This window comes from Myotis yumanensis, unplaced genomic scaffold, assembly GCF_028538775.1.
Source record: "Myotis yumanensis isolate MYYU_CA2020_CCGP unplaced genomic scaffold, mMyoYum1.0.hap1 SCAF_8, whole genome shotgun sequence".
Classification (NCBI taxonomy): domain Eukaryota; kingdom Metazoa; phylum Chordata; class Mammalia; order Chiroptera; family Vespertilionidae; genus Myotis; species Myotis yumanensis.
Window position 1 is genome coordinate 51,186,691 of NW_027223759.1, and position 8,021 is coordinate 51,194,711.

Below are 8,021 nucleotides of genomic sequence, written 5' to 3' on the forward strand. Positions count from 1 at the left end.
GGTTACTTAATCTCTATTGATTGATCTTCAAGTTTGAGAATATTTTTCTCTTGCCAAATGAAATCTTCTGTTGAGCTCTGTAGTAACATTTTAATTTTATTATATTTTTCAACCCCATAATTTCCATTTATATCTTTTTCACTTTTTTCTTTAAATAATTTCTAGCTCTTTATGGATATCCCCTGTTTGCTGAAGCCTTGTCATCGTATACCACACTTTCTTGTTGCTTATCACTTTGCATGTCTCCCAATATTTTTAAACTGGCTATTTTAGATAGCATATTACGGCGATTCTGGACATTGATCCTCCACCCAGGGGTTGTCGTTACTACTTTTCGCTTGGTCATTTGGTCATTTGTTTAGTTACTTGGCTGATCTAATTTTACAAATTTTATTCCCCCCACACCCGACCATGATTAGCCTTTGATGTCTCTATTCATATTTTTCTCCTTCTTTTTAATCTTCCTAAAGTGAGTAAGGTCTGACGTTCTTGATCAGATTTTCTGTCCTTACTTTTATCTTTTATCCTGGCTACCTAGTGGGGGTGAGGGGTGGGGACTTCCTGGGTTGCAATTAGCAATTTATTGATCAAAGGTTGTGCTTAATCTCCGTTAGCCAGTTAGAATTTTACCCATTACTGTTGAATGTGTATGGGGCTCAGGGGCTGCTATCATGGTTCAGGAAGTATAGCTTCTTACTGTTTGTCCCATGTTCATTTTAGACTCTTAAGGTGGGATTCCTTCTCTGATTTCTCCTGTGAGCATATAGTATTGGGCATGTACACTGTTTTATAGAATGCAGCTTTCCTCATTGTTAGTTATTTCTCTGACAATATTACGTCAATGTTACCTTTCTACTGTACTAGTGAGCTTCTGTGCTCTCTCAATGTTTCTTATTTTCTGTGCCATATTTCAGTATCTCTTTATCTCTGTGAGCTATATTTAGAAAGATTTTCTTAGTTATTTCTCTAAGTTGCTAATGCTTCATTCAATTGTTTCTCATCGAATATTTTCCACATTTATGTTTATATTTACTAAGATTCTTACTTGTTTTTCTATATTCTTGCTTTTATTGCATAACTTTCTGTTCCCAGTACATGGGTTATTATTCCTTACTTTTTCTGTTTGAGAATTATTATAATTATTTTAAAGTTCAGATACATCTATTAAGCTCGCTCTCCAGGTGTAAATTATCCTCTTTAGAAATGACATTTCTCATATTTTCTATAATTGCTTTCTGTGAATTTATCTCCTTTGGGAATTGCTGTAAAGTAGAGATTTTTTCATCCTGAAATATAAAGCCGTTCTGGGTAGTGTTTTGCTTTTTGTTTCTTCTTGGGCTCTGCTTATTTTGGTTTTAAGCAGGTCTGTATGGTGTGGATACCACACTGTCAAAGCGAAGACTAGAGTTTCTGTTTTGTGATATTTTTCTCCCCACAGTCAAGGGCAGTGGCTTACTCCAGCCATGACTTCCAGCCCCAGTTTGCAGGTAGGCATAGAGCAGTGATGGCGAACCTATGACATGCGTGTCAGAGGTGACACGCGAACTCATTATTTTGGTTGATTTTTCTTTGCTAAATGGCATTTAAATGTATAAAATAAATATCAAAAATATAAGTCTTTGTTTTACTATGGTTGCAAATATCAAAAAATTTCTGTATGTGACACGGCACCAGAGTTAAGTTAGGGTTTTTCAAAATGCTGACACGCCGAGCTCAAAAGGTTCGCCATCACTGGCATAGAGTCTGCAGTCCTGCCTCTCTGACATGCAAGAGGCTTGAGGCTTTGGCTTCTTCTCCGTAATTGCAGTGAAAACTGAAATGCCGTGGTCTCTACTTCATCCTGAGACTCCACAGCTACTAGATTGACTTGCTGCTGTTGTGAATTCCCTCTCAGATTCTGGCACCTGAGAAATATTTCCTTTTCTTAACTTAGCTATATGTTATCATATATTTCAATTAGTTTTGAGTGGGAGGAGAAATTACAGTGTGTGTTCCATGCTCAATCAACAATCTGGACCCAGACCCAGCTGGTGTGGCTCAGTGGTTGAACTTTGACCTATGAACCAGAAAGTCATGGTTCGATTCCCAGTCAGGGCACATGCCCCAGTTGTGGGCTCGATTCCCAGTGTGGGGCATGAAGGGGGAAGCTGATCAATGATTCTCTCTCATTATTGATGTTTCTATCTCTCTTCCCCTCTCTCTTCCTCTTTGAAATCAATAAAAATATATTGATTAAAAAAACAATCTGGACCCAGAAGTTTAGAATGTATTTGCTTATAACATAGATCACATAGGTAACTATTTGTTGTCATAAAATATACTATATTTGGTACTAACTTACCAATACACAAAATGAATCTTTATAATCACTTACCTGAGATAATTGATTTAGATTGTCACAATATTGAGTGTGGGTTATTCAAGATAAAGTTGGTTCCAACTTCTCCCACATTGCCCTAAATAATACTGTAATATTGACAATGTTGGGTTGTCACTGGAAATTGTGTTATATATGTGGTTATTTACTTTGCTTGTAGTGGTCTGGGACTTTTCTTTGCGAGATGTTTATAGCTTTGAACTACTTCTCCACCTTTTGTTCATCTCCCCGATAGGTGGCCACACCAGAAGAGTATTTGTTGTAAGATTTTCTCCTAGCACTATCATTTTTCATGGCCTTGTGCCACCTGGCCCATAACACAGGAACTAGTGAATGACCCAATGTTTTAACTGTCAGTCACCATGAACTACTTTATGAAACAGGCTTAACAGCTCATAAACTGAAAGCAATCCTGTTTACTGCCATCTCCAGATTCATAGATTGTTTGAAGCCTGTTACTATTCTAGCAACACTTAGGGACCAAGCACCTGAAGTACTTTATGTATTTCTTGATGTCTCTTAAGAAGGACTGGTCTTGCGACCATTCTTGTATTTATTTATTTATTTTTTTCATCTAATATAATAGGATTAGACCTTGGGTCTAATGTCAGAACTGCTGACAGCTTACATGCTGTACATGATTGTGTCTAACCACATCTAGAAACTTTAGGAAAAGGAAAATAGTACCAGAGAAATAGCATTTTAAATGTATAAATTGATTCACTTCTTTCTTTCTTTTTTTAGAGCCTATCACTGTAGGTTAATTGACACTTTCTTTTCTTTGTCTTATTGGCTTGTCAGCACTTTTTTTTTCTTGTTCTTGAATTGCTTTACGCTCTGAAAATAAACTTGAATCTATTAAACTAGGTAACATATAGTGATGTCCCTGTTTTGTAAATTGAGTTCAGATATAGGCTATCTATCTGTTTGGCAGCAGGAGTGGTAACTTTTGGTCTGAATTTTACTATTTGAAATGTTACCTTTGCATTCTAAGGTGGATAGGGGTCAGGGTAGTCTCAGATTCACACATTACTGTCTTTACTGAATTTATATGAATGACCTCCTTTGAAGATTGAAGAATCCAACACAAGTATTTATAAGGATCCTTTCAACCAGAGAATACTATTTTCATCCCTTTTTTATTGTAAAGGATGTTATTGTCTTTTGACATATACTGATTTTTTTTAAAGCTTGAAGAAAACCTATAAAATTGTGAGAGGAAATTGGCAATCACAATGTAGTTTAAAAATTTTTAAGATGAAAAATGTATGATTTTCTTCTTGATGTATAAGATCATTTGCTTAGGTTTCTAATAAAACTCAGCCTGTGGAAATCACCAGCATTAGTATTTAATATTAAAGCACCCCTGTGAGGAAGATAAGTATTATTGTTCCTTTCTTATGGAAACAAAGACGGAAATGACTCCCGTGGTAACACTATATAAGTAGTAGACATGAGTATTAGCATTGAGAAATGTTCAGCTTCTGTTCCTAAACTATAATTACTACCACGTAGGTAAGGCAAAAACTAGCTAAGCAACCACATGCATCAAGGGAACCAGTCACATATAATGTAAATGGCAAGTATACATATTTAAATTTTTAATTTCAAGTTTATCCACCAATGTCAATTTTTGAAATTAAAAGAATGTTTGGAATTAATGCATTTATATATACTTATATTGATGGAGAGGTTTTTCTTCTTATAAACAAAGTCTGTTATGAAAAAAAGGGAACCTATTACTCATATAAGGTGATAACTACTCCATGAGTTTATCCTATAGCAGCTGGACATTCTAAAGGATTAATGGGACTTTAAAAACTCAGTATTCAATTGATTTCAACTTCCTGTAATTATCCTGTCGACTTTATCTATAATGAAGTCTGTGCCCTAAACATCTTAAGTAAAGTGGCTAACATATGGCATAGTCAGTAAGCGGATCATTGAGGGCACTGATCCAGCTTTGCATAAGTGTGTTTCCACTTTCATTCCTCCTTCTTTCCTTCCCTCCCTTTCTTCCTTCTCTCCCCTGCTTTCCTTCTTTCTCCTTTCTTTACATTTTTAAAAATGCAATTTGTGAGTTAGCTGGAGAGCCCCTACTACACTTCATAAGAGATGCTGACTGCCATTACTCATATGGAGAATAACTCTTGCCAAAATGATGAGACGACTCCACAAAAAATAACATTTATTTGTTTTTTTTAGTAACTTCTACAGTTGGCTGAAATCCACCTAAAACTTGTTAATGTTTTTTCATGTGACTAATAAAAAGGTATCAAATACTTGGCTTTTTAATATATTTTTAAAGTATATATGAGTCTTTCTACCGAAAGTCATTTTTATCTTGGTTTAGAACAGTGGTTCTCAACCTTCCTAATGCTGCGACCCTTTAATACAGTTCCTCATGTTGTGGTGACCCCCAACCATAAAATTATTTTTGTTGCTACTTCATAACTGTAATTTTGCTACTGTTATGAATCATAATGTAAATATCTGATATGCAGGATGTATTTTCATTGTTACAAATTGAACATAATTAAAGCATAGTGATTAATCACAAAACAATATGTAATTACATATGTGTTTTCCGATGGTCTTAGGAGACCCCTGTGAAAGGGTCGTTCGACCCCCAAAGGGGTCGCGACCCACAGCTTGAGAACCACTGGTTTAGAAGGAATGGAAACATCTAGGTCTTGTTAACTTTTCTGGCCTATTTTTCGACCATAGCCATGTATATTTCATTAAATAAAATGTATGGATTTTGTGACATTATTGTGTGAATGCACACACAAACACAAACACATATGTATTTAAAACTATCTAGATAACTCTACTTATGGAACAACACTAACACTATCTTAAGAAGTTTTCAAGAATGAAGGTATCAGTTTCTCTAAAGTATTTGTTCCAGTACCTACAAAAACTACTCTTAAATATTTATCAGTTTGCACATGACCTGTTATAAACTATTATTTCTTTTTGAAATTAAAATGCAGACTTCTAGTGAAATAATAGAAGGCAAAGAAAAAATGACTGGACTGCTTGGGGTCATCTTGCTCATTAATTCCATTTTGCATGGCATAGCACCACATTTTTTTAAACATATTTTTATTTTTCAGAGATGAAGGGAAAGAAAGATAGAAACATCATTGATGAGAGAGAATCATTGATCTGCTATCTTCTGTATGCCCCACACTGGGGATAGAGCCTGTAACCCCGGGCATGTGCCCTAACACCTTGACCGAGAATTGAACCGTGACCTCCTGATTCCTAGGTCAACGCTCAACCATTGAGCCATGCCAGCCGGGCAATATCATCACATTTTTAGACTTTTCTAGTTAAAGGCAGGTCCATAATCACCTTTTGTTTATGTTCACATTTGTGCTGATATATAATGTTTGTATGTCTGCACTTTTAATTTTAAATTTTCTATGTGTGTCTCTACTTTTGAATGTCAAGATTCTGATATTAGGAGGTGGCATGGTTATGGCTTTTCGTCATGCTCTGCACCTAGGATTCTTCAACTCACTTGGCACTCAATTGATCCTCCCCCTGCCCGCCCTCTCAACCCCCCCCCCCCCACAATTAAACTTTGCTCTCGAATAGTGCTGTCATTTCTGTTGTTAAAATCATTACGTAACTAACTGTGCTGTGAAGTTTTCTCAGGAGTTGCACATGCATTATCTCATTTAATTTTCAAGGCAACCTAGTGAGCTAAGCATTTCAAGGTTTAATACATTTGACCGTGTTACATTGGGTAATCTGGAGTGCTATATTAATGTACCATCTATGAATGGAGTGAAAATATTTTGTGAAATCAACTAGATCTTTGATGTTTTCACTTTATAATTTTATAATGTATTATCATGTGGGTAAGTAAATTCACAATTGTTGATGGAACCAGGGAGACTAAAGAATATTATGCAATACAAAGAATTTTCATATTTCAATATTTTACCACAAATCTTGCAAAAGGAAATGTTTTAAATTAAATACTAATATTCATAATAAGCTTATAGTACAATCTTGTAGACCAAGATGTTCCAAATTTTTGAACAGAAATTTTGAAATACTAAGAAAATTCTGTTTGTATTAAACATTGCAAACAATGAATTACACATATTAATCATGGTTTTCAGGCCAAATTTTATATATATAATGTTTTATATAATTAATCAATTTCCCATTCTTTGTATTATTTGGATGATTAAGATTCATCTCCATTGCCAGCTTGAATAACCACTCTAATAAAATGGAATGTACCTGGGGAAAAAAAGCATTACATTTGAATAATAAAAGTGAATACATCACTAATTATTTTTAAAAAGTGTGAAATAGCACTTATATGTTGTTTTCATTAGGCATTCAGTTGTAATACCCATTCTACTTATTTTATTAGCCATACATTAACTGTACAGACATAAACCTTTCACAAAAAATAACACTTTGCTTAATTTAAATCTTTATCTATAAATTTTATTTTCAATTTTATTTTTTGATATTTTTAAAGTAAGTTTATGTACATGGTAGTGTTGTTTTAAAATAACTTTCTATCATTTATATTCTGGTTATGAAATATTGAATTTTGTCAAGTGATTTGTCTGCATATATTGAAATGGACACTTTTATTCCATTATACTGTGAATTATATTAGTAGACTATTTGAATGCTAAATTAAGCTTTCATTTTTAGAATGAATAGTATTTGAGAATAATGTATTACGTTTTTACATATTTCTGCATTTGTTTTGCCAATATTTTCAAGAATTTTTTGCACTTCATACATTGAGAAATATTGTTCAATAATTTTCTTTTTTTGGGGGGTACTTTTTTTAAAACTTAAATTCTTTATTGTTTAAAGCAGTGGTTTTCAATCTGTGGGTCTCGACCCCTTTGGGGGTCGAACGACCCTTTCACAGGGGTCGCCTAAGACCATCGGAAAACACATATATAATTACATATTGTTTTTGTGATTAATCACTATGCTTTAATTATGTTCAATTTGTAACAATGAAATTGGGGGTCACCACAACATGAGGAACTGTATTAAAGGGTCGAGGCATTAGGAAGGTTGAGAACCACTGGTTTAAAGTATTACATAAGTCTCCTTTTTCCTCCATTGACCTCTCCCTGGCCACTCCCACCCCCCAGCACATGCCCTCACCCCCCTATTGTCTGTGTCCATGGGTTATGCTTATATGCATGCATATAAGTCCTTTGGTTGCTCTCTTACTGCCCCCCTCCCCTGCCTTCCCTCTGAGGTTAGACAGTCTGTGCGATGCTTCTATGTCTCTGGATCTATTTTTGTTCATCAGTTTATGTTGTTCATTATATTCTACAAACGAGTGAGATCATGTGACATTTCTCTTTCTCCGACTGGCTTATTTCACTTAGCATAATGCTCTCCAGTCCCATCCATGCTGTTGCAAATGGTAAGAATTCCTTCTTTTTAACAGCAGCATAGTGTTCCATTTGTGTAGATGTACTACTGTTTTTTAATCCACTCATCTGCTGATAGGCACTTATGCTGTTTCCAAATCTTAGCTATTGTAATTTGTGCTGCTATGGACATAGAGGTGCATATATCCTTTCTGATTGGTGTTTCTGATTTCTTGGGAAATATTCCTAGAAGTGGGATCATTGGG